Genomic DNA, 26,620 nt, shown 5'->3' with positions numbered 1-26,620 from the left:
TCCTTTTAATTGTCCCTTGATCATTTTTAGGGTTGAATCTCGTTCTTAAAAATGTAAAAAATGTGTATGCTATCTTGTGTTAGTTTCAATTTCCTTTGCAAGTTGTTAATAATGGTCCCTTTTTTACTTACACTGTGTTCGATTTTTCTTGCCTATGAAAAATGCTCCAAAAAATAGACACCACGCCTTGTAAATTTGTCATACCTTTTACTTGTGATTTTGGTTAATTTTTCTACGCTTGAAAATGATCCTAAATGTGTGTTATGATGGAGTTTTTTCTACCCATTGTTTTGGTACTCTTTCGTGCCTTAAAAATACTTCAAACATGTGCTTAATTGCAATATTTTTGTTCCATGACTTGGCTGAAATTTTTGCTTCCAAGATATGTGAAATGCCATATGTGAATTTGTCTCTTGTATTCTCAATGTTTCTATGCTCTTTACCATTTCTTTTATGCCACACTTCCATCATTTTATGCATCTTCCATCATTTTATGCATTTTGGTTCACTAACCCTTTTGTTTCCATCTTGTGGCTATAGCTTTATTTTCTTGCAATTTAGTTTCATGCAAAAAATTAGAGTGTAAAGTTTAGGAAATATTGTAATATTGTTTCCTTTTTCTTATGCAATTTAATTTCTTGGCAAAGAGGCCATAGAATGTATCTAGGCCAATGATGTAATAAGGACAATGGACTCTAATAATGTACACCGACACAAGCACCGACACATGCACACACATCACTTTAGATATAGCTAGAATATGCATGTTTAGATGTATGTTTAGGATTGTATGTTTAGATGAATGCCTAGGATTTATACTTAGAAAAATCATTTTCCAAAAAAATATGAATAAACTTCATTCAAACCATTTTCCAAATAAACCTTGGGATCAAAATCCCATTGAATTTTCCTTTTTCATTTTCTTAATCAAATTCCAATGAAAATAATCATACTTGACTTCTTTTGCAAAATGACTAATCAAACCTCACAATTTCATAAATCTCATGCCCTTGAGGCCTCTTTCTATTCTTCAAAATCCCATTTTCAAACTTAAAATCAACCAACAAAAACAAAAACATTTTTTGAGAGAGAACTACGGTGGATTTGATCCCTTAATCGGGTACGTAGGCAAGGAACAAAATTCCTTCAATTCAACTAAAAAAAATTCAAAAACATTCTTCTCCCTCCAATTCTTCACTTAGAAAATTCTTAGGTTTAATAACATCTTTCAAAATAGCATTTAAAAATAAAGCGCGCGCGTAGAAATTAAAGACGGTTCCTATAGGTTACTATAGTCGTTATGGGTGCCTAACACCTTCCCGTAGCGAAAACAACTCCCGGACCTCGATTCTCAAGGGTTTTGCTTACTTTTTCCCTTCCCAAGAAAAAATAAGATATCACCGGTTTAAAAGGTTCAAACGTAATCAATGTTTGACACCCGAAAACCAAGATAAAACAATGTGTAAACATTCTTTCACTCTTTTTGAAATGTCTTCGTCCTTTGCAAGATTTGGATGTGTTATCAAAGTTTTGTTCTTATTTCTTCTATTGGTCTGTCGTAGATTTTCTTAATTTTATATTTTGTGACAAACACAAATGGCTCGAGAATTAATATAGAGCATATGCGTACTGGTATTTAAATTGTGTTATAGACGAGAAAGATTTAATGTCTTCATAAAACCCAACCCCATAAATGTCACTCATGTTTCATGCATATTCATCCTCCATAGATAGATTAGTATGCATCAAAAAACTAAGTATATATATTAAGTAACTCCATGTTAAAGAAGTGCATGAATTGCATATTTTACATTTTTTATCGAGTTTGATCCTTCTTTTTTTGATCAAGCTTGATCCTTATTTTAATTCTAATAATTTTCTCCAATATATATCAAGAAAAACTTAACCAACATTGATGTTGAAAAACATATTGTTTATGAGTTACATACGTTAGCGCAATAGAAAGAGCAGACAGACGGGCACGGGAGTGCCCGTATGGACGCTAGTATATATAACAACAACAAATACATGCTTCGAAGGGAATTTCTACATTGAATAACACCAAGAAAAGTTTTTAGGTTGTGGAGGAACGAATTGAAGAGTAAACTATTCAACGTAATTCAAATAATTTTGACTACAAGCTTGGTTTCATGTGAAAAGTTTTAAAGAAAGTCACAAGGAAGATGAAAGTACAAAAATTAGGGTTCTTACCGAAGCAACACAAATCAGAAGATTGATTGAATCACAAAAAGAACAAGTCACGTGAATCGGAAATGTAAGCTTCCATTGGTAGGAAAACAAAGTATAAGGTGCCAATAAACTCGCCATATTGAGCATCAACGAGAATTGAGTTTCTTGGCCATGGCAATGTAGATCGATATGAAAGAGATGAAACCTAGTATATCAGAGAAGTGATGGAGATGGTGATGATCGGCGATACGGCGGAGATTGTGGGAGCGACGACGACGGTGGAAGAAATAATCGAGTTTGGGTTTCACAGGAGTGGGGTGTTGTGTTTCTGAGAGTTTTTTTTTAACAAAAAATTATCTTTTACGGTAATTTATTTAATTAAACATAAAAAAATCAAAATAAAACTAATTTCTATCAAATGGTTGCTAATTTTTTTAATATTCACTACCATTACATTTCCTAGCACAATAATGGTTACAAATCTTATAATCTCTTGTAGTGAAATAACTATTAAAACTCACACAAGTATAACTTGTTTCCCTATTCTTACGACCATGACACACCACTTCCAGTCCATGATCTGTTCCCTATAAGTAACTATATGTTTCTCTCTTTCATTTCTATTGGAAATATAAAGCTAACAAAGAAGAATCTTTGAAAGAAAGAGGGGTAGAAACAAGTGAAAAGATTCAATCTTTAGAAGCCCACTGCCTAAATCCTCAACAGGTAAGTTTATCAACCTTTCAACTCATGATTTGTTATATGATATCAAATTTAAATTGAAAACTCTCCTTATGAATGTTCTCTAATTTTCTAATGGAATCTTATTCATGATCTTATTATATGATGTCAAATTTCAATTGAAACCTCTTCATCAAATAAAATTATGTTTTGAATGTTCTTTATTTCACTACTAAAAAAGCAAAATTTAGTGAGAAAAATTTAGCGAGGGAAAACATGAAATCCCTCTCTAATTCCATCACTAACTTTTGCGACCAAGAAATTTGTGAGGGATTTTATTTTTTCCGTCACTAATTTTCGTCCCTAATTTTGCCTTTTCTAGTAGTGTTTCTAAAACGTTTCATATTTTATTCTTTGTTAAACCATGAGAAAAATTGGTCCAATTTAAGATCATAGCTATTCTTTGTGTAGTAGCTGATATATCCATACTTTATGAGCTACTATATGGCTAGTCTTATAAAAGCATTTGGCTATGTTTAATTTAAATTATTTTGAATATCTCAATAATAAATTTTCATATATTTACAGTTAATTAATTTTATATAAAATAAATTTCTCTAACATGTTTGGTTCTTTTGTTGCCACGATAATAGTAGAAAATTATTTTATTCGGTATCTATGATGAAAATCTTATATTATCTCTGTTTCATTTAATTCTGAATGTTGAAAAACTTGTAAGATTAAATTCTGATTGTTTGTTTGATTGGTTTTTCCAAAGTATCATGCTATTTTGAAATTGATAACCAAAACTATAGAAACTAAATGCAAATAACTGCTACATATTTTTTCTATAGTCTTTACATGTTTATCGAAATCGAGAATGTAGAGAAAGTGGTAGTTTTCTATTAATTGCTTATGTATAAAATTTTAACTTTTACAGTGAGCATTCTAAGAACTTATGTTGAAATTGAAACGCAAATAGAGGAGCGAACTCTATTTCTTCTGATGTTTCTTTCTAGAATTTCTATTTCAGTATTTGTAGTTATATGTTAATCTATGTCACCTTAGTTGTAGTTTTCATCGATATTATGTCTTTTAATCAATGTATCAAATTATACTATTCTGCATAATGTTGCTATCGCTGATATTTGACAAAACTTTTTTACTAAATCATGTATCGGAAAATTATAGCAGTTTGTTCAAATTCCACGACGCTACATCCACTTTACGATAAAACTGCTTTTAATTTGTCCTGTTCCATTCCAGGTTTGTGTTGAACTTTGTTGTAAATCTATCAGGCCCTTACGCCATTACAGTTGCTTATGGTGGAATGTATAGCATTCCCTTGACCAAAGATCTACAGGTTATTTATGATCATTTCAGCGAACTCAATCACGTTTATAATATTTTAGTATTATTAATCTATTTATTGTTCTGAGTTAGAAACTTTAATTGGACTGAACAATATGCTCGAAACAAGCGTGTGCAGGTCAGTTACTCAATAAACTTTTTTGTTTTGTTTTGTATTGTTGAGCAAATTAATCAATTGCAATACCATAATGAACAAATAGTGATAAAATTTCAAGAGGCTAAACCCACTTTGAGTCGTATCAAATTGCTTAACAACATTGTTAATCTCTTAAATCAAGCCTTAAGAGATTGTTTGACGTTGTATAGACACTTGAAACGACACAAAACTAGCCTCGGTGATCATGCAACATACAATGTTCCCAAAGTGAAACTCCTTTCTCTAGGCAATCACTGAAAGAGCATACGGCTCTACTAGGAATTCGAAATATTCTGTCAACATTTTTGGTAATGGTTGTTGCATTGCAAAAGCTATCACTTTCTTCAAAATATACCATCTCTTTAATGTTGGTGTTAAAGTGGTCCCTTTATTAGAGACTAGTTAGTTAGTGCCTATATATAGGCTTAAGGTGTTACATGGTAACTAACTTTCTCATATTGTAACATTTCATTTTCCATCAATAGAAAGAATTTACAAGCTTTTCTCTCCTTCATCAATGGATGCCATGTTTCATAACATGGTATCAGAGCAAATATGGTATCCACCTTGAACAATTTTTCCGCTGCATTTTCCAGAGAAAGTATATTTTTCTCATCTTCATTTTCTCGATTCTTTTCTTGTATGTTCTTCCCTTTCCGTTGATTTTTTTTTCGTATCTCTTCTTCATCGATTCTTGCTCTTTGATTCTCGATATCGGAATCTGATTACTTCTCGTTTCTTATCGATTTCTGGATTGAAATCCATGTTCTGATTCAGTTTCATATTTGATTCCAGTCTCTTGGTCGGAATCTTTCGTTATCGCATTTTCCCCCAAATCTTAGGGTTTGGGATTCCAATTCCAATCCGATTTTGATTTCACTATCTGATCATCTTCAATTTGTTCGAGTCGATTTCGATTCCTTCAATTTCAGTTGAGTTTCCGTTTTGCGATTCCTCTTTCTTCATCTTGTGTTTCGAATTCAGTTTCAGTGCTTGGGATTTCGTTTTTTTTTTCAATTTGATCTCAGTCAATTGTGTGATTCATTCATCTCAATTTCATTTTCCTTCTCGTGTTATTCCCAAATCGTAGGGTTCTTGATTGATTGATGCTTGTTATGAGATTATGGATTCAGTTTTGTTTTGAAACTGAATGTTGTTTACTGACTTTGGTGTTGTGCTTGGTTCTCGATTTAATCTGAATCCATCTTGATTCTTCACCTTCAATTTGCTTTGAGGTTTGAGTTCGACTTCGTCGACGGTGGCTTGTTGATGAAATTGTCGTTGCGAGAGTTGTTTTGTAGATTCAGCTTTCTTGGTTCACTATTGTGGTTTGGTGGAGTCTGGATTACCTTTTCTTTGGATATTTGTTATGCTTCATTCTTGGAAGCATTGGTTTTTCTTGTCTCGGCTTGGCATAGGAGGGCATCACTTTTATCTTTGGAAGCTTGGTCTTGTTGCTTCATGGTACTTTTGGTGTGAAGTTTGTTCAACATTTGACCTCCTTCCATTGTTGACCATGGCTCTTCCTTGCATTTGGTTTTTCTTGTCTCGGCTCGGCATTGAAGGGCATCACTTTTTATCTTTGGAACCTTGGTCTTGCATATGACCTCCTTCCATTGTAGACTATGGCTCTTCCTTGCACTTCTTTCTTGTCTTGTGCTTCTATCTTGAGTGGTTGAACACTCTTGATGGTTAAGCGTTGTGCCTTAATTGGCTTTGTTGATATTGGCTTCTACCGGATGGTGGTTAAGCGTTGCTTTGATGCTCCTTCCTTCAATTGGTTCAACCTTGAGTTGTGGTTGCTTCTTGTTGGATGAGCACTTGTTTGATATTTTTTTTAGCCGATGTATTTCCGGCATCTTTCCTTGTCTTTTCTCATTTCAAGTTGGAAGTGTTTTGAACACCTTCCAACTTGAGGGGGACTATTAGAGACTAGTTAGTTAGTGCCTATATATAGGCTTAAGGTGTTACATGGTAACTAACTTTCTCATATTGTAACATTTCATTTTCCATCAATAGAAAGAATTTACAAGCTTTTCTCTCCTTCATCAATGGATGCCATGTTTCATAACACCCTTTGAGTCCCTATGGAAGATTTCTACCGTAAAGGGTCTTGAAGAGTTTTAATTAAACTAGACTTCCGTCCTATATAATTTGATTCTTAGTTTTGGATTTTATTGGGTTTTGGAACCTTAAGCTTGTTTAAATTTGATGTCTATTCTTTTGTATTTAAAATAATAGTGTGTATCTGTAATATCCCGCTCGTCAGCTAATGGAAATTTTATCTGTTAAATGTATCAGAGGACGAAAGTTCATGGAAAGTAAGTATAATGGAGAATGTTTATTATGTAATGTCAGGTAAATACGAGTCAAGTATCAGAGTCGGATTTAACACGCTTAAGGCAAGGGCATAATGGTAATTGCTCGCAAAAGGGGTATTTAAGTGATTTTAGTTCAAAATATTCATTCTTCATTTGTCTTTCTCTCTCTAGGTTTTGAGAAGAGAATTCTCTCCTCCTTCTCTCTAACCCACGCCCTCCCTCTCCACTCTAAATCATCCAAACTTCTTCCTAGTGTGATTAAAGCATGGTTTTTGGATGAAAGCTAAGGATCAAGATTGAAGCAAAAGCTAGGGTTTGATGCTTGAAGCTTGAAGTTATGCAAGAAACAGGTTTAGGTGAGTTCCATAGATAGTTTACCTTCCTTTGGTTGTGTAAATTCATGTTAGAAAGTAGTGATTTAAGTTTATGAGAGGTTTAGGACCCTAATGTTCTTTTGAGCAATTCTTGTTGTTTATAAGTTAAAATTGCCATGAGATATGTTTAAATAAGTCAATATATGTTGCTGGATGGTTTTAGTGCATTACATGGTCGAATTGGACGAATTTTGGGTCGAAAATGGCGTAAAACCGCGGCCGGAACACATGAAAATGCAAAGTTCGCAGCGCTGCGCCTGTACAAGGGCGCTAGGCGCCCACACACAGGGAGCTAGCGCTAGGCGCCCCGCTCCTGGCGCCAGGCGCCCCAGACAGGACAACGTTCGCGTTGTCTTGCGTTCGGGTGCTTGGGGCCAGTCATGTGGGGGTCCGTAGCGATCGTTTCGAAGTGTTCTTTGACTGTTTTCACTTATTTTTCTACTGGAACAAGTTTGGCTTTATCAAATCATGAAATTTATAAACGGCTTGAAACTTGGGTTTATGGCATTTTCGGTCTTAGAAATTATTGAAAATTGCACTTATTGTCAATCGATCCTTGCATCAATAATCATGGCAATCGTAGCATGTATCACAAGGATAGCTCAAGAGAGTTTAAGCCGATATTACTCGGGTAGCTATGATATAAGAAAGGGAATGAATGTAGAGCCTCGACATAGTGTTGAGAACTAGAATGATAGCATGAATGATAAGTAAGGCAAGTATAGGATATGATTCCCTAGAATGATAAGGCGCGAAGTGTATGTTCTTCGCATATGACCAAGTAAGAATTGGCAAGTATGTAAGCCGTGGATTGACTAGTTAATCTCTCCACCACGATAAGAATGTTTATGAACAAGTTCAAGTTGCCGCAAATCGGATCGATTAAGGTTCCGAGGTAAATATGTATGTATGATTATGTCTAACTTATATGCACAACAAGACCATGATTAATATGTGTAGGTGGCATGTCTCTTGCTATCCACATTAGGGGGATACAAGGGGTTCTCGTAATGAGAACGATTCAAGCCGTAAGGGACCCGCATGTCACCGAGTAAACAAGACGTAGGTGCTCGTGTCTCTTGTTATCCACGCTAGGGGGATACGGGAGGTTCTCGACCTAAGGGGAACGGTTTAAGCCGCAAGGGACCCGCACGACACCGAGGGAGTCCGATGTACGTACATCGGTCATGTATGGGATTGATCTCGGGGTTACTCCACCCGGGACTATCCGTAAAATGAATCAAGATAATAACTGTTTGTTCAACGCTAACCAATGAATGAACTTAGATACGTTTATGTATGATATGATTATGATTATGTTATGTTCATGATTATGCAAGAGTGAATCCATGCAAGTTTATGTTTAAGAATAAGAGCATTAGATGCTACATGACAAGTACAAGGCATGTATTAGAGCAAGGAAAGAACATGATACCGATGACGATCTTAGGTTTCCCCTAATCGTCCAGTTTAGATTAGTGTCATGATATGTTATGTTTAGGCCTCGATACGTAGAGCGTATTCTTGGCAATGCGGTCCTAGATTTCCCCTCAACCGCCATGACACGTATAGGAAGTGAAGCCTATAACAAGTTAAGATAAGACTATGACGGCTCTAGTATGCACTACCGTCTAAGTATGCAAGTCCCCACACACGTATAATCAACCGTCAGGTTGTAATGTAGACACGTGGTGACCGTAGGTTTCCCCTTGAGGTTGCCTGTAGCCTAGGATTTAGGGGAACTCACTGAGACATTATGTCTCATCCCAATCCTTATTTGTTTCAGATAAGCAGGATGTTTATGCATGTTCGGAGCCGGATGGATATTACTTCAAGGGTTCGTTCGTAAAGCTGCAGGACAAATGGACATCAAGGATGTATTTTTATGTATGGATGAGTTGTATTGTATTATAATTTATACGAACGTGACTTGATGTAAATAATATTCATTCGAAACTTTTCTTGTTGTATATTTTAATGTATCCAGTACTAATAATAACGTTCGTGCCAGACTTTCTAGATACGTCTGGTATGGGTGTTACAATTGGTATCAGAGCAGGTCGATTCAGACCGTGCCTTGGGTCATTAAATTACAACTAAGGTAGTGGGACCATTGGGTTCCGGGTAAAAGTTCTAATTGTTGTTGTTAGTTGAGTCTGATCAACTCAATTTAGCATTCAACGATTAGAATGGATGCCTGAGAGCTGAATAGGACCCAGGAGGAATGAAGTATGTGATGGAGATGCACTGGAAAGTGTGAACTCATAAGTAAGAACTCGGATAAGTATTAGTAAGAGTTTGATCGTGCCAAAAGGTGGCCGGTGAACTAATCAAGCACAAGTGTGAATCCTCCGGGAATGTAAGGCATGTTAAGAAGGAACGTTCCGATAAATTCGAGTATGATGTTAGTGATACTTCATGTATCTGTAAGTGAAGAAGTTGGATATATATATCTAAGCATGACCGGAAGCTTCGGTAAGAGTCGTTGTTGGAATGGGATTATAGTATGCAAAGGAAATATACTCTGGAACGTAAGTACAAGACTACAAGTTAAGGATAAGTCGATATGTGTTGATGAAGTTAGTAAGCTCTCAGGGATTGAGATATGAGAACGGAAGATAAAGATTTATATGTTCAGTAAGAATAAGGTTCTAACAATGAATAAGTTGGTAGAGAAATAAGTTAAGTCGTTCTTAGCGGACGAAGTTAAAGTTGTAAGTGGAAGTTTATGTTAAGTGCTAGGATAACAAGATATCAGTTTCTAATGTGCCGTGAATTGAATCGATTGATGTTAATGATTGTCATGCAAAGGTTATAGAATTGTTTTTAAGACGATCGAAAGGAACGATATGCATTGGGATACTTGAGGAAATAAGATTTTATGAAAAATATGATTTTCTGGAAAACTAATTTTTAGGAAATACGCCAATAGCGAAAATTGCGCTAATAGCGAAATAACTCCAGAGGATTTCGCTAATAGCGAACCTGGTGCGAAATTTTCAGTTTTTCTGAAACCTGTCATTTCGTCTCTAGGGTCACTAGTAGCTATTGGGGGTTGTTTTCACAATATTTTATGTAACAAACACTCTTTATAACATCAAGTATCAAATGCACATTACACCCTATGATTTCTAAGAAGGAAAATGCATGGACAACTATTAACGGAATCAATCCGGTTCAAGATAACATTAGAAGTTAACATGGCAAGAACTGGCGAAGAGTATAGGTCAAGAGTTTTAAGGTTTCGGCTTATGGAATGGATTAAGTGGATGCAAAGACACGAGATGGAAAGTAAAGTGGTAGAGAATTATGCGAAGTCACAAGATTTTCAGGTTTTATGAAGTCATGAGTACCCCCGGATCTATGTTTTGTTTAATTGAATTGCTAAAGCTCGTTAAGATGTTGAATTCAAAAGTTTACAAGATTTTTGAAAGGTAGACACATATGGGTGATTGGAGTTGATGTTTATAGATTTTAAAATGGAATCTTGCAGGTACCGGTTGTTACGATTCACGTAGAGTGGGCTAAACTCACTGGAACTAAGGTTTGATGACACAATTGTGCTGTCAACTTATTCCGTGATTTTAGAGCAACGACTGGGGCCAGATTTATTACGTTTTTATATAAAGAGAAATCGTCAACGCCAATGACCCGTGTGTTAAATTATAATGTTTTCTTAAAGAAAGAAATTAACGAGCAAGCATCAATTGATTACGCAAAACATAGTATGCGAGAATACAAGGATGCAAGGAAGTATGATCAAGAAAAGTATGTATGAATTTATGATGTGTCTACTATGGGAATTCGAGATTGCTCGGAGACAAGTTTAAAGTACGATAAGTATATGTCATAAGGTAAACTCAACTAGTGAGAAAGTAAGGTCTATCCTCAAGTAAAATAATATGGTAATTTGACAAGTCTACCGTAAGATCCAATTTTTCAAGGTATGGTGAAGTGCAAGATTATGGTATTGAATGCCACCTGAAAGGTCTTGACAAGAGTTTAAGAAGATGATGTTTATATGTAAAGTTCGGTTGTCTTAATGAATTAGAGTATTGGTTAAGGTCAACTGGTGGGAATCAGAGTGGCGCAACGAAAGTTAATTGGTAGTTGCTAACAATAATCATGGAACATGGAATGTGATAGTAAGAGCTTTCGTTAGAAGCATTATGGGACAAGCGAGAAGTTCTCGAAATGTTAAGTAAGAAAGGAGACTTATGTAGTCAGTCATGAAAAGGGTTAAGGTATGTGGATGTGTTTTCATCTAAGTAAGACAGGAAAAGCTAGAGTCACCACAAATGAAGAGTATGTGCTATGATAAGAGAAATACATGTAAAAGTCGAAAGGTTTCTTTTTGTGACTCAAAGTAATGATTGAATTATCAAGTGTGGAACCGGTATTAAAAGAAGAAGTGTTATGCATGATAAGAAATAATATGTGATCGTTACCAGATACATTGTTCTGAAGGTTCAAGTTTATTGTTTTTGGAACGAGGAAATGATATAATGTTATGTGGGTCAAGGATCCTATATGATGTATGTTATGCAATTATGTGAGTCTCCATGATATGTATGTACGTCAAGAAAGAATAAGAAAGAAGTTACTTTTGAAGTTCAAGAATTTCTTTATGGAAAGAGATACAAATCATGAGTTGTGCACGATGAAATGTAAGCCCTCTTATGTCAAATTTGTTAAATGATCACGATACTTACTATGAAGATTTCGAACTATGATTTAAAAACTCTTAAATTTAAAATGAGTAATGAGAGACTTGGAAACGAAATTGTTTTTAACATGATATTTTTTCACAAAATTCTTTTAAAAGGTTATGTCTTTATTCGTTCCAAGGATCCGAATACTCGTGTTTAGAAAACTCCTTAAAGCCAAGTGTTAAAACGAGTGTCGTTATTATTTAACAAGAAGTGACATTTGAAAGTAAGTGAATGCTATGGAGAGCAAAATGTGTTGAAGTGAACAACAAAGTTTTTCGAAAAGTTCTATGAGGTGTACAAGTATATGTTAAGAGTATTCAAATGCAAGAGGACTAAGTCGGAAATTTTAAGAACATACGAGCAACAATACTGGTTGTCAGATGAAAGATGTATCGGAGTGTATAAATTATGCTTCTCTATGACAAGTTTTATGAGTTACCATGAATTCAAATGCTAAGAGAATGGTTATGAGATCAGAAGGTTTAATAAGACTCTGAAAAGAGACAAGAGATTCGTGGAATCGTCAAGATAAGTAATGTGTAAAAGAGGAGTATGTCTCAAGGTGCTATAAGGAGAATTATGTTTTAACTATGTATATGTATGAAAAGATGTTTTAAAGTTACAAGTAAGCACGGCAGGGCAAACCTGGTTTCTGGTAGGATTCCAGTTAAAAGGCAAATCCTGAGTGTTCATGTTTATGATTGGATACCTTTAGTGATGGTTTATGTTAAGCGGGTAAGATCCGAGCCTGAGACAATAAGTTTATATGTAGCAAGGTAAGTTCTGAATCGTGAAATACTAAGGAAACTCTAAGTTTGAGTAATATTAAGATCAAGAAGGCTATGTTCAGTTACATGTGGATTAAGAAACAAGATGAGGACATGATGCGATGCACCCGTTGGGATATGTATAAATGGTAAGTTTTTGTCATGATGATTTGTAGTCGATCTCTAAATTTCGAGGACGAAATTTTTTTTAAGGGGGGTAGAATGTAATATCCCGCTCGTCAGCTAATGGAAATTTTATCTGTTAAATGTATCAGAGGACGAAAGTTCATGGAAAGTAAGTATAATGGAGAATGTTTATTATGTAATGTCAGGTAAATACGAGTCAAGTATCAGAGTCGGATTTAACACGCTTAAGGCAAGGGCATAATGGTAATTGCTCGCAAAAGGGGTATTTAAGTGATTTTAGTTCAAAATATTCATTCTTCATTTGTCTTTCTCTCTCTAGGTTTTGAGAAGAGAATTCTCTCCTCCTTCTCTCTAACCCACGCCCTCCCTCTCCACTCTAAATCATCCAAACTTCTTCCTAGTGTGATTAAAGCATGGTTTTTGGATGAAAGCTAAGGATCAAGATTGAAGCAAAAGCTAGGGTTTGATGCTTGAAGCTTGAAGTTATGCAAGAAACAGGTTTAGGTGAGTTCCATAGATAGTTTACCTTCCTTTGGTTGTGTAAATTCATGTTAGAAAGTAGTGATTTAAGTTTATGAGAGGTTTAGGACCCTAATGTTCTTTTGAGCAATTCTTGTTGTTTATAAGTTAAAATTGCCATGAGATATGTTTAAATAAGTCAATATATGTTGCTGGATGGTTTTAGTGCATTACATGGTCGAATTGGACGAATTTTGGGTCGAAAATGGCGTAAAACCGCGGCCGGAACACATGAAAATGCAAAGTTCGCAGCGCTGCGCCTGTACAAGGGCGCTAGGCGCCCACACACAGGGAGCTAGCGCTAGGCGCCCTGCTCCTGGCGCCAGGCGCCCCAGACAGGACAACGTTCGTGTTGTCTTGCGTTCGGGTGCTTGGGGCCAGTCATGTGGGGGTCCGTAGCGATCGTTTCGAAGTGTTCTTTGACTGTTTTCACTTATTTTTCTACTGGAACAAGTTTGGCTTTATCAAATCATGAAATTTATAAACGGCTTGAAACTTGGGTTTATGGCATTTTCGGTCTTAGAAATTATTGAAAATTGCACTTATTGTCAATCGATCCTTGCATCAATAATCATGGCAATCGTAGCATGTATCACAAGGATAGCTCAAGAGAGTTTAAGCCGATATTACTCGGGTAGCTATGATATAAGAAAGGGAATGAATGTAGAGCCTCGACATAGTGTTGAGAACTAGAATGATAGCATGAATGATAAGTAAGGCAAGTATAGGATATGATTCCCTAGAATGATAAGGCGCGAAGTGTATGTTCTTCGCATATGACCAAGTAAGAATTGGCAAGTATGTAAGCCGTGGATTGACTAGTTAATCTCTCCACCACGATAAGAATGTTTATGAACAAGTTCAAGTTGCCGCAAATCGGATCGATTAAGGTTCCGAGGTAAATATGTATGTATGATTATGTCTAACTTATATGCACAACAAGACCATGATTAATATGTGTAGGTGGCATGTCTCTTGCTATCCACATTAGGGGGATACAAGGGGTTCTCGTAATGAGAACGATTCAAGCCGTAAGGGACCCGCATGTCACCGAGTAAACAAGACGTAGGTGCTCGTGTCTCTTGTTATCCACGCTAGGGGGATACGGGAGGTTCTCGACCTAAGGGGAACGGTTTAAGCCGCAAGGGACCCGCACGACACCGAGGGAGTCCGATGTACGTACATCGGTCATGTATGGGATTGATCTCGGGGTTACTCCACCCGGGACTATCCGTAAAATGAATCAAGATAATAACTGTTTGTTCAACGCTAACCAATGAATGAACTTAGATACGTTTATGTATGATATGATTATGATTATGTTATGTTCATGATTATGCAAGAGTGAATCCATGCAAGTTTATGTTTAAGAATAAGAGCATTAGATGCTACATGACAAGTACAAGGCATGTATTAGAGCAAGGAAAGAACATGATACCGATGACGATCTTAGGTTTCCCCTAATCGTCCAGTTTAGATTAGTGTCATGATATGTTATGTTTAGGCCTCGATACGTAGAGCGTATTCTTGGCAATGCGGTCCTAGATTTCCCCTCAACCGCCATGACACGTATAGGAAGTGAAGCCTATAACAAGTTAAGATAAGACTATGACGGCTCTAGTATGCACTACCGTCTAAGTATGCAAGTCCCCACACACGTATAATCAACCGTCAGGTTGTAATGTAGACACGTGGTGACCGTAGGTTTCCCCTTGAGGTTGCCTGTAGCCTAGGATTTAGGGGAACTCACTGAGACATTATGTCTCATCCCAATCCTTATTTGTTTCAGATAAGCAGGATGTTTATGCATGTTCGGAGCCGGATGGATATTACTTCAAGGGTTCGTTCGTAAAGCTGCAGGACAAATGGACATCAAGGATGTATTTTTATGTATGGATGAGTTGTATTGTATTATAATTTATACGAACGTGACTTGATGTAAATAATATTCATTCGAAACTTTTCTTGTTGTATATTTTAATGTATCCAGTACTAATAATAACGTTCGTGCCAGACTTTCTAGATACGTCTGGTATGGGTGTTACAGTATCTATTAAATTACTTCCCCTACTTTAAATATGTGCTAAATGAAAAACTTCTGAACTTTTTTCTTATGCTAAGGTAAAAAAACCTTTTGCAACATTATATAGTCAGAATCATAATGGTTTTCCTACAAATATGATGTTAAGGTAATAATGATTTGGGCTCTTTAACTGAAGTTTCTGCTGCAAGGCATCAGTTGGTAGCTGGTCGAACAATGTTGCTGATGTGTTGGAGATTGATCATTTACAAAACCCACTCATAGGTTATTCATCATTAATTATGTTCCTTCAAGTGAAGTTGTATAATTAATTTTATATGAAAAAAGTTCTAAACGTTTAAAAACTGTTTTTAGTCCTTATCTTTACTACTATATTAGTTAATATAAATTTTAATTGCTTAAGGATTTCCTCTGGTTCACAGGTAAGAATAAGATAACTGGAAAAAAAATGCACTTTTTTTATCATATGTTAAGAGTACTTTTAAGTAAACAATGTTTTAAAACTTACACTTTTATAAGGTAAGAAAAAGAAAATGGCCAGAAAGTCCAAAAAAGAAAAGAGTTATTTCTCAAGCCTGAGAATATTATTTTCCTGCTTGATTTTGTGTGGGTGTTGGTCTTAATGCTTTTGTGAAGACTTTGGGAGTTTTAACTTTTGTTTTGTTTGTTACATAAATTAAGTTGTAGGCTTGTTGTTGGTAAAGGTACTGTAATTTCTGATTTTGTTTCAACTGCGAGAATCAACTACAAAGAATAGTCTGCTTGTATTATATTAAGCAAGTTTTTTTTTCTTTGCCCAAACTGCATCTCAGGAAACTTGGTATAGGAAGAGGAGAGAAGACAAAGAAAACTCTTTGAATTACTAACATTTTATTTTAGCTCATTATGAAACCATTCATTGTTTTGGCTCATTTCCTCTTCGCTTATTGTTGGTTCTGCAAGTCTTTATTTTGCTACTTTATTTGCTCTTTGGACCCTTTTTCTTCATTATTTTCATCTATGATTAATTAATATTTTGGCGTATAGGTTTTGAAAGGGAACTTTCCTGATTTTGCGGAAGTAGTGAATAAGCTTCAGAAGAGTGTTGAAATGTATTTTGATAGTGATGTTGTATTTGAAGAGAAAGAGGAATCCAACAATGAAGGTAATTTCTATTTAAGATTGATTGAAGTATTTAGGAAGAAATTTAGGGTTGTTCACCGTAATATACTATGGACCTGCAATCGAACACTTATGGGTGGTTCACCATAATGTACTATGGACCTGCAATCGAACACTTATAGTCATATTAAAAATATTAGACATAATAAAACTAACTACGAGGACCAAAATAGATAACGGCATAATACATAAGGGACCTATTTGAAATATTTTTTTTAGTTAAGGACCATTGTGAAATAAAAAATTAAGTTAAGGGATCGGATGATCAATTAAGCCAAAAAAATAAGTAATAAAACTAAAGAATATGATAATGATGTTGTTCGTAATCTCTTGAACACAAACAACAATACAAAAACAAAATAACCAAAAGCACAATACCATCAAATAAATAAGCTAAATTGTCAATTAAAGATGTTCTTATTGTTGAATATCAATTAAGGCTATGCTCGTAATAACTTAGTAGGTATGCAATAAGTGGAACTACGGGATTTTCATAAAAATAATGCTTTCACATGAAAAAAGGACACGATAACTTAAAAAACCTAACAGTTACATTGGAAGTAGGGGCAGATCCCAAAAATTATACTGACAACCACAACAAACAAAACGTCTAGAACTATAACCCTGAACTTCAAACTTTTATCGTCGTACCACAACTGCAAAATAAAAAATATATGACATAAAAACAACATTTTGTTTTTGAGTCTTATATATTTTATTTTGTACTTGTGATATGAAGATAAAACTATGAAGTCCGGGGTTATAGTTCTAGGGATTGTATTTGGTGCAGTTGTTAGTATAATTTTCCAATATAATTGTTAGGTTTTTTATATTAAAGTGTCCTTCGGTAATGTTACAGCATTATTTTTATGAATAATGTCCATAGTTCCAGTTATTGCATTCCTACTAAATTTCTATGGGCATAGCCACAATTGGTATTCAATATTAAGAACATGTTCAATTAGCAATGCATATTAATTAATGGATGGTATTATGTTTTTGGTTATTTAGTTTTCTAATTGCTGTCTATGTTAAAGTGACTATGAACACGATCATTATCTTATTCTTCATTTTTATTACTTATTTTTTTATGTCGATCCTTTTGTATCTTTCACGACTGTAATGGCACAACAACACATTTTCTGCATCTTTATTTTCTATTCAGACTGTGTGTTTGTTTCCCAACTTAAGACTTTTAGGAAAAGAATACAAAGGTATACCAACTAATTCTTCATTTTATATCTTTCATTATAGGGATGTTTTGAAGTTTTGAAATCTGACCTTTTTTGAGTTATAATAGTTTAGAACCTTAAATTTTGTAAATTACCTTTAAGTGTTACTTTGCTTAAAGCAAGTTACATTTTAAATAGGATGTTAAAAAAGTTTTTGAACTTCAAAATCTTACCTTTATAAAATTTATGAAGAAGTATTAGTTAGTTTAAATCTCCAGGCCTTTTTACAACTCATTTTAGTGAAGTTTTTGAACAATATCAACTTTAAAAACCGAAATCTTTCAACTATGTAAAGTCATACTTAGTTTAAAGCTTCATTTATTTTTTAAGAGGAGTTTAAAGAGAAGAAAAAACTAATATGGAAGGTCAAATTTGACACAAGTTTAAATATTCATGAGATGTTTACATGTAGTATCTGCAATCAAGAAGTATATATAGTGAAAACAGCTTACGCTTGATAAAGCACCTTAAGCTCCCCCATTTTATTGAAAAAAGTTTACAAGAGGTTGAGACACTGTTAAATAAATTGACAGTCATGTTAATTTCGATATGGATTTCGACTTGCAGCCTTTTACCTTTTGTAATGGCAATGGCAATGACAATGAAATTTTTTAATCCATTTCCTCACTTCATATTTACATTTTATAGAATTTTGAATTGTGGGTGTTTCAATGGTGATCCAACTTATCCACGTTGGAGAGCTAAATATAAACGTGTAAAAGATTTTTGTGGTAAGCAGAGCTACACTAAATCTTAAATAACAATCTAGGTCAAATGATTTTTATAGGCTGAAACTACTTATGTCTTTATAACATTTGTTTGTTAACCTATGACATTCTGACTCTTGAGTTCTATTGTTTATTATTTTCAATGTATAGGAGAAATTGAATTTTGCAGGGGGTTTGAATTTTGTTGTATTCTCAGTTTCTCTGACCTTATATAGCATCATGTTTTCATTCATTCAATAAGATTATTGAATTTATGTAATATATGAGAAGTCATTGGTTCTTGAACATGTTTTTCTCTCTATAGAATTTTGAAACACACACACTTCATTGGTGTGCAACCGACAAAGTGTAGATGTTTATTGTCACTGCGATTTCTCTCGCTTAACAGGTTAACCCTACGAGTTAAAGCGTTGGACACATATGGAATTGTCATCCATCTTTATGCCTACATGGAGCCGACTCTGATGTGTCAGAATTGTGAAGATGGATACCGTCTTGTGACAGATGGCAACCAAATCAAGAAAGAAAGTAACCATAGCCTAAGCCTTGAAAAACAACAGCGCCGCAAAGGTTCCTCTCCTAAAATGATGCACTCTCAAGGAAATGATGATGAAAGTGAGATAGATCCTTACGGTGATTTGTTTGATGATGACAAAAGAAGATTAAAGAGCTACTAGAAGATTTTTGCCATGTTTGGTTTTGAATAATTGTTTTTATTATATTTTTTTCTATATATAAAAACTTTCAGTCTGAAGATTCATTGATGGAATTACTGCAAAATCTTGTTTCAAGAGTTGAAGGTGATTGATTATTTTTTTTCTTCTTTTGAAATGGTTTCAAGTTTGCATGTTTGAGTCAATTTATTTTAGGAAAACGCTTTATGACACGACAACTTTTGTCGTACCATATGCACGACACATGAATTCTTGTTTAATTTCTCACTTTCATAAGTCCAATTCCATCCATCTCTCCTACTTTTACTCCATTTAATTTAAATACTAATTGAGTAGTAGAACATTAAGCTTTGGTTACTGCACATACCTTTGATAGTAGAACAATGAAATCACTATGTGATACACTGTACAGTGAGTACCTTGATGGTGTTGCTTTGTTGAATTCACGCTACAATATATTCAAAGGATGATGCTACATATAACCGACCTAGTTTTATACCACTTCAGACTGTTATGTCACAGAAGCACCGCTTCAAACTATATGGAGAATTGGTGCAAACGGTTGGTGCAGAATATTTTGTAGTAATAGATAACAAACATTTCATATTGTGAAAAATTAAATAATTTAGTTTACTTTTATTCTACTTGTGTCAAAAAATCAATATTTTATTTTACTTGTGTTAAGAAGTTGTTAAGCATCTAGCCTGAGGCGTGAATAAACAAGTGGTAAAGGTCTTCGTGCAAATGGTGCGACAAACTTGTCGTGCCATATAGCACTACTCTTTATTTTATTATTTTTTTGTTTTGATGATGATTTGATTTGATTTGATTTGATTCGTGTCGGAGTTTTACATAAGGAAGAGCATTAATCATTTGACAAAACATCCATACAGCGATGTTCACCAATTACTTAAGCTACATTTGTTATGTGCAAGATTGGGAAGTAGCAAGTGAACTCAAAGCCTCAATTTCGGTTCCAAGGGGCTTGATAACTTGGATTCTCCCACAAGTTTCTACACAACCTGTTTCCTCATAGTTTCTACAACTAGAAGCTCAACTATCACATTCCTTCATATGTGAGGAATGCATCCTCTCTCATAATAAGTAAAAAATTCAATTTTATCTATATCTTTAATACATTAAATATATGGAATCCTAACAAATATAACACACACTTCACGTGATAATCTTCAAAATTTAACACGAGATCTTTAACTCTTTCCTTGTTTCATTTTTTGAGATTGGTTTTGGTAGTGTAAATTAGAAAAACTACGTTTTATTATAAACAAAAAATGGAGTATAAAGAATGACGAAGGTGTTTCCTTGTAATTACAAGAGTTGTTATGTTTTACTAACTCCTTTTACCATAATCCTCTTTTTAGTAGCCATGTAAGTTATTCAACCTTGTCTCGATATATCTTATGTAACTATTATATTCCTTTGGCCATATTTCTCATGTTAATAGCCATGTAAGGTATATTTTCTTTTTACACTTGGTCTTCACTTATACCAAGTTAAATTTCAAACCTTAAAATGCATAATAAAAGTATAGGTTTTTTGTGGACCCCACTCCCACAAACAAACACTGCAACTTCTCTACGTATTATTTGTCATTTCTTCATTTCTTTCTCTCTTTGACCACAATCAACAAAATTGTGTACCAACTTATTGCCTTCACTCCTTCCTCTTCACTCTTCTTTCTCCTTTCTGTCACAAGAAAAGCTTCATTATCATTTTTTTTTTTGAACAGCATTAATATATAAGGCAAAACAGCACCTCTCAAGAAGAGAAGGCTGAGGCGCAACAAAAGAAAGTATATATAACCGTAAAAACCACATTTTCTATTCAATCTTTAGTTTTAATAATCGGCAGTGCTATATACAGCGACATATATTCCCACGAATTCTTCACGAACATGAAATCAACAATTAAGAAAGCAACCTGAGTGGAAATCATGGGGGGAGTAATGGAAAGAAGCTGGTCAACAAAATGTGAGTAACTGAAATACACGGTCGCTATGCTTCTCGAAAAACCATTTCGCTACAAATAGCATTATTCTTTAATAATAAATGTTTGTAGTGAAATAATAAGACTCAACTATTATTATTCTATATATTAGTACTTTCATTGATTAAGACTCAACTATTATCAAATAAAATCAGTGCATATAATTAGACTTTTAAGAAGATTGTTTCAGAGAGATTAGAATGCATTGAAAGAGTTGTTAGCCAAATACATCGAGAAATTTTTAGTTGTTCTTTAAATTTTAATCTCATCGCCATCCATGATTATCTATTTTTTAAATTATATCCTCTTATATCGGTCATAATGTTATTGTGCCTTTAAAGTTGGCCTTCGATATCTAGGATATTAAACTCGAGGAAGGTGAACACGATTTTGCAAAGAGTTATGTCAAATGAAGGTTTCAGAAAACATTGACTCCGTTAACCACCTACGATATATGAGTCAATGAACTCAATGTTGTCTAAAACCTCCATGATTTCATTAACCAATATAAAACCGCCTTCAACATCCTTTGCTTTCATATTCTAGATATCGATAGACAACTTTTGAGGAACAATAATATCGAGAGATCATAGCCAAGGAAATCCAACCAGATTGAGTTGTCAGGGACTCTATAAAGACGATTGAGAGGGTAAAATCAAGAGAAATATTTACAAAGTAGAAATATCAAATGTAAAATGTAACTATTAAAAACCAGTTCATTTCTACTACTACATTATTCTTGACAATTGGGAGGACAAAAACACGTGCTTCATTCTTTAGATTAGTTTCCTGCCTCACATCCAGCCTAAAAACAAGTTTACTCCTCCGCAATGTTTTTTTTTAAAGAAGATAAAGTAGCCCTCCGAAATTAGCACCGAAGAGAATCGAACCTGAGACCTTAAGGAGGAGCACACTTTCAGGTTCCAAGTCAATATATACCATCAGACTAACTCAAATGGGTTACTCCCCCCAGGTTCCATAGTTTAGGATGGGAATGGAGGGGAAGAGCTCACTTTTACTTTTTGAAATTACGAACATTATAAAATAATTATTTAAAAATTAAACATTTTAGTGTCTATACATTAAAAAATAAAATTATGCCCTCCACTCTCCTCAACTTTCTAAACCCTCCATCCAAACACACACTGAATTTCTTATATCCCCTCCACCCACTGGTATATTTTCCTAAAGTATTAGTCATTTGAAACATACAAAACCATGTGTATTAGAAAAGAGAATATGAATGAGACATGATAAAAAATGAAGTATTTTATTTGGAATTATTGCACCAAGTTCTGTTCTTACTATGATCTTAATGTTGTGATTTTTAAGTTATTTTATTTTAAAAGTTAATAAAAATTTAGGCTATCCAAAAAATGAATTTTCTTTAACGTTTAATTTTTCCCAAAATTTACTGACCTTTGCCTTATTTTTCTCACCGGATAAACGGTTTTCACGAAATATTAGAATATTAGAATAAGTCTTGCCCTATTTTTATGCTTTAAGTGACTCATTCAAAGGCTGAACTTTTCACGTGTATGCAAAACCCATATCTCTTTTCGTTTTCATCTATGAGGCCATTTTGTTCACTTTTATTTATTCTTTGATCTCAATATGCTTTTGAATTTTTTTTACTTATTATTTACATTGGAGAGTCCAATGATGATTTAATAGCATAGTTCAAATGACCAATTCGTGATTATTAAAATAAAATTCTAGTCTTTCGCTCCTATCTGATGTTCAAATTGTTGCGTTAGTTATTTACATGTTGTGTTTGTCAATGTTTTCTGCAATTGAATAATGGTAAATATTGATCGCATTTGGAATAGGACATATCGAATGTATTTGTAGTCTATTATCATCTGAATTGTTTGAATTGTATCGATGGAACTATTACATTTTTTTCAGCTTTAGTTTTATCATCTTCTTGTGCCTATAAAAGTGATATAAGCAACACACTGAGTAGAAAAAAAAGATACACCCACGGTAAACAGCAAAACCATTTCCTCTTCCAATTTTCCATTCTAGGTTACATCTCGTGTAATATCTGAGACAAATTCGAGTTGTTCCGCTGTATCAGGATTATGTGATGATTTATTATTTTCCATGTTTCATTTTAGTTATTGCCAGAAGATGTTATTGGAACCATGTTGATGGCTATATTCTTCAACACTATTAAGGACGGTACTTGATCTCTCTCTGTCTCTCTTATTTTTGTATTCAATGATTTTTTGCGACCTAATTGCTAAAAAAAAATAACACAATGATTTGAATTTAAGTAATGAGTTTCTTTATGTGCCTTCTTCATCTAATCAAAAGGGATATTTTAATTTAATTTTAAACTACAAAAAAAAGGGTGAAATAACATTTGATACATTTGAAATGGCAGGTTGCACTAATAGAAAAGTTTGTCAAGCTTCTCAAAATCGTAAGTATGGCTTTATCTAGTTGCATTGTATGGCTTATAATACCTTTAGATTATAATTTTGTGTAAACATTGGAATTTAAAATCATTCAGAGGCAGAAGCCATGAAATGATCAAGGTTCCTTGAATTTGATTCTTTGCTATGTATATTTTGCTTAATTCAATCAAAATTTTCTCACAAAGGGAAGTCGATTCTTGCGTTGTTCACAAGATTTAGAATAAAATCAGTCCAGACAACATTTTTGCTTTTAGTCGTTACAAAAAAAAAAAGGTGGTTTATAAAATATAATTGTCGCTGTATTTATTTAGTCTTTGTAATACTTACTTCATTTTTTTTTTTGGTACATATACTTAGTCCATTTTTAATAAAATATAATTGATAGCTAAAGTCCTCAATATGTAAACACTCAAAAGTCATCCTTTGCAACATACAAATTTATCTAGTGTTGACTTTTTCTCATCCTTTCCAACATACAGAAATCTCTCCATTCTATCTCGTCCTTAATCCGATCATTCGGTATTTTCTCTCGTCTTGACTTTATTCCGTCCTCCAAAATTATATAGTCATCCATAATTCCATAATTCTCTGCTTTTCCAAAATCATATCCCTTTTATCAGTGATAATGTTATTATTGCTTTGAAGTTTCCCTTCGATATGTAGGATATTAGAGTCGAGGATGGCGAATGCAGTTTTAAGAAGATTTATGCCGCATGAAGGTTCAAGAAAATATTGACTCCATTATCCATCTTCTATATATGAGTTAATGGAGTCAATGTTTTCTGGAGCTTTCATGTTTGCATAAATCATCATAAAACCGCTTTCACCATCCTCCGCTTTGATGTCCCATATATCGATCGATAACTTCCCGGCAATAATAACAATCTGAGTTTATACCCCAGAAAATCCAACCCGTTGGAGTTGGCGAGGCTGCTATGAATACGACTGAGAGGGTAAAGTTTGTTAGGTTTGAAGAGTAGTGGAGCGAGGAGTTTAAGGTTGTAAGGTCAATGCAGTTTTGATAGAACTCCCCGATCATATTTAATCATCAGAAGTATTAGTTCATGTTTCGTTTCAAGTTTAATGGAGTTGAACTCGATTATGTAGGTGTAGAATTAATTTTGATATGATTTAATTTTCTTGAGTATAATTGATTTTACCTGCAAAATGGACTTTGTCTTGAAGCTAGAGTTTAGAATTTTTATCTCTAACATCGATTCTTGACCTTGAATTTTTTGTTTAACTCACCTTTTATATAAATGTATCCAAATATAATTCATGTTACAATAACTTTCTTTCAGATGAAGTCAAATATACACAATCAATTCATTCAAAATCCACTATGTCACCGCAGAACTAAATACAAACTTAGACTTTCATAAGTTTTTGTATTGTATTAAGCATGAGGTTCATTATACTTTCCACAATTTAGTTGTTTTTGAGAGTAATTGTTTTCCAGTTCTTTTATATTCATCAGTATCAGTATTTTCTCGTATTGTCTCTCTCTCTCTCTCATCCTCTCCATCATCAAGAAATCTCTCCATTCTTTCACGTCCTTCATCTGGTCATCCAATATTTTCTCTCGTCTTGATTTTATCCCGTGCTTGTAAACTATATCGTAATTCATAATTCTCTATTTTTCCGAAGGATTATCCTCTTATGTTGGTGATAATATATTGTTTCTTTGAAGCTGGCCTTCGATATTTGGGATGTGTAAGTCGAAAAAGGGGTAGTCAGATTTATGAATATTTATGCAAGATGAAGGTTCTAGAGAACATTGACTCCATATCTTGGTTAATGGAGTCGTAATTATCTGGAAACTAGATGCTTGCATAAATCATCGTAAAACTGCCTTCACCTTCCTCAGCTCTTGCATTCCATATGTCGAAAGACAATTTTTCATGATGAACAACATTGTCAGATATAAGATCAAACCTTTTTCTAACTATTATTATGTTCTTTTTAAACCTTGTGATGACCTAGGCCCTGAACATTTCTTGGTTGGTTGGGTTTAACTCCAAAAAATCAATCCACATTGACTAGCCTACCAGCCATGAGTAGTTCTTAATTATTTTAATTTGATTGGAAGGCATACGAATTGAATTTTGAACATGTTATTAAATATTATGCATCTTGGTGGTTTGTCAAACTAAGCATGGATTTGATTTGGTGATATCGGTAAATATTATTTTTTTAAGATATATTCAATTTTCTTTATGTATTGAATCATATATTTGATTTGTTGATCTCTTTGGTGTTACACGAGAAATAATCTATGAAAACGCGATTTCTTCTGATTGTATCTTTTTTACTCTTATTTGGCTTCCATGCTTTGTATAATTTTTCTTGCCTGGTTTCATGTTTGTGAGGTTTCAATCTTGGTGATTGTTCTTTATTAATTTTAATGCAAGACATAAAAATTTAATCATGAACTTTCCTTTTCAGCATGGTTTTGGTAATAACCTCCTTCATAGCATAGAACCTCAAGTTTTTCTTTGTTGGTCATTATATAGTAAATCCTTTTTCCTTAAATCTTTATTGATTTTAAGAACAAATAGTCCATGATTTTGTTATTTTTGCAGCTGAGGTCAACATATTCTTGATTCAAAAGGTGTTTCTATAATTTTTGGGATATTATTCTTCATTTTATAATCTGGTGATGGAATTATCCATCTTGCAGTGAGTTTTGAAGTCTTCATTATCTAGAACGTTTTTATACACCGGACAAGAACAACAGCTTGAGATAGATAAAAAAAAATCAAATTTCTTCAATGATCCATTATTATTTTAATTTCCGGGCTTCAATTGTAAGCCATACGAATTGAATTTTGAACATGTTCTCCTGCAGAATGATTTGTCACTCTACTAACCCGCTGGACCATGCATTTTGATTTGTTGATCTATTAAATTCTTTTCATTTTAAAAATTTCTTTTATCAACATCATATATATCCTGTTTTAAGGTGTTTCCAATTGAGTATTAGACAATGGTAATGTTTTGTGAAACTTAATACATGATTATCACTATTGTGAATTGAAACAAGTATCTGTTTTCTGCAGTGTAACTATCGGTTTTACTTCTACGTAATTAGATGAACGAGATATGCATTTAACCATTTTTCAGCAAGCGGAATTTT

General features: G+C 33.9%; 2 long non-coding RNA genes and 1 other non-coding gene across 3 annotated transcripts; all 3 read left to right on the top strand.

The window, feature by feature from the left end:
• The first annotated feature begins 6,937 nt into the window (after positions 1-6,937).
• LOC146914712 (uncharacterized) lies at positions 6,938-9,083 on the top strand. Its single transcript, XR_015013137.1, has 2 exons — positions 6,938-7,055; positions 8,860-9,083. It is a non-coding gene; the product is annotated as an uncharacterized LOC146914712 (long non-coding RNA).
• A 4,002-nt stretch (positions 9,084-13,085) lies between these two features.
• LOC146914711 (uncharacterized) lies at positions 13,086-15,231 on the top strand. Its single transcript, XR_015013136.1, has 2 exons — positions 13,086-13,203; positions 15,008-15,231. It is a non-coding gene; the product is annotated as an uncharacterized LOC146914711 (long non-coding RNA).
• A 7,481-nt stretch (positions 15,232-22,712) lies between these two features.
• LOC146914710 (small nucleolar RNA snR60/Z15/Z230/Z193/J17) lies at positions 22,713-22,806 on the top strand. Its single transcript, XR_015016917.1, has one exon. It is a non-coding gene; the product is annotated as a small nucleolar RNA snR60/Z15/Z230/Z193/J17 (small nucleolar RNA).
• Positions 22,807-26,620: the final 3,814 nt, after the last annotated feature.

This window comes from Medicago sativa, chromosome 6, assembly GCF_051527215.1.
Source record: "Medicago sativa cultivar Bolivia chromosome 6, Bolivia_mono, whole genome shotgun sequence".
In the NCBI taxonomy this organism is placed as follows: Eukaryota; Viridiplantae; Streptophyta; class Magnoliopsida; order Fabales; family Fabaceae; genus Medicago; species Medicago sativa.
Note: the sequence above shows the minus strand (reverse complement) of the source record. Positions and strands in the feature narration are given on the sequence as shown.